Source organism: Adiantum capillus-veneris, chromosome 2 (genome assembly GCF_014529385.1).
Source record: "Adiantum capillus-veneris isolate H3 chromosome 2, ASM1452938v2, whole genome shotgun sequence".
Taxonomy (NCBI): Eukaryota; Viridiplantae; Streptophyta; class Polypodiopsida; order Polypodiales; family Pteridaceae; genus Adiantum; species Adiantum capillus-veneris.
In genome coordinates this window covers 12,489,254-12,490,899 of record NC_140932.1, presented here as the reverse complement: position 1 = coordinate 12,490,899, position 1,646 = coordinate 12,489,254, and positions in this window count along the sequence as shown.

Here is a 1,646-nt window from a genome sequence, read left to right as displayed (position 1 = left end):
TAGGGGTGGGTTCCAAGACTAGAAACTTGCTTGTATCGTGTCGTGTCGGTGCCAATGAGAGGCTGACCCCAATGTTTGCAAACGAGTACCAGTGCCAATGAGAAACCCAAACCACGCGATATGCGTTGGACTCCGGCTGTGCAACTGTCTACCTGCACGTCATGCGGGACGAAGCCACACCAAAGCGAACAAGAACCCCGAACAGCGCGATAGAGGACGGACCACCGATGTGCAAATGCAAACAGGCGTGTCATGTGGGATGAGAGGATGAGTACACAAAAACTAGTAATAACTTGCGTCGTATGGAACAAGTAAACGTGCAACATTAATAACATTCGAGACCAAACTTTATATAGGATCCGAAATATGACCGTTATTGACACGTGTCAGCCATGCATACGTGCCACGTGGCCTACGTAGAACGGTCGTCGTACGGACGGTCGTATGTATATAAAGCCTTATCACGTGCTCATTCTTTGATTTCTCCCATACTCCACATTCGCGTCGTGTCGTCCTCAACTACCCGCGGGCACTTCAACTCATCCGCACTTTCTGCATTCTTCCGCGTTGTGCGTAAACGTCCACTAAGCCAAGCTAAGCTCTGCGTTTGTCCACTAAGCCAAGCTTCTTCTCAAACGACGCGACCTGGATGTGTCCAAGCATGTGGGTGCACCTTCTATCGCTTCGTGAAGGTCTTATTTCTTGATTTATTGAAAAAGCCTTAGCATCCCATATGACGCGATACGGGCATGTTGCAAAGTCTGGGTGAGCCCCTTATCGCGTCATGCAGGTGTTTTTGCTTGGCTTACTAAAAATTTCCAAAGCTCGCATACGACGCGATACGGTGATGTTCTAGGGTGTGGGTGTGCCCTCTATCGCGTCGTACAGGACGTTTTATGAGTTTTCTTTGGAGGTTCCGGGGCTCACATACGACGCGATAAGGACATAATCCAAAGCGTGGGTCACCCTTCTATCGCGTCGTGTTGGTGTCACCCTTCTATCTCTATCCAATACCATTCTCTTCACACACGGCGCGATAGGAACATCTTGCAGGTTGTGGGTGACTCATCTATCGCGTGGTGCTATGTTTTTTTACCCAAATGGCGAGGAATAAGCAGACTGCAAGGAAGGTCTACCAAGCCCCAACTGATCCAGAAATAGATGACGTTGAGAAAGATGCAGAGAAAGCACCCCCTCCACTACCTCGTCAAAGGCCCAATGCTAGAAAAAGATTGAATTATCAGGTGAAATCCCTAAGAGAAATAAGAAAAGCACAAAAGTTTACTTGTCTACTTATTCCAAAGCTCTCTTTCATGAGAGTTGTCAAAGAGATATCAGATAGACTTGTAAGCATGATGAATATCAAAACTTTTGTCTCAGTAAGGTGGCAATCTCAAATTGTGATGTGCCTTCAGGAAGCTGTTGAGGATTTTCTCATAGACTTTATGAATGATAGCTACATTGCAGCTGCATTTGCTCACAGGGTCACACTTATGAGCAAAGATTTTGTGCTTGTGTCAAGGCTAAGGTACAAGTTTGATAAGGCTCTTGAGCTCATTCCTAGTGAGGATCTTAGAGCCTTTCAAATTTTGAACATCCCTCCTTCCAGGCAGTAGAAAGATTCTGGGGTTGTCATTGAGGATGTT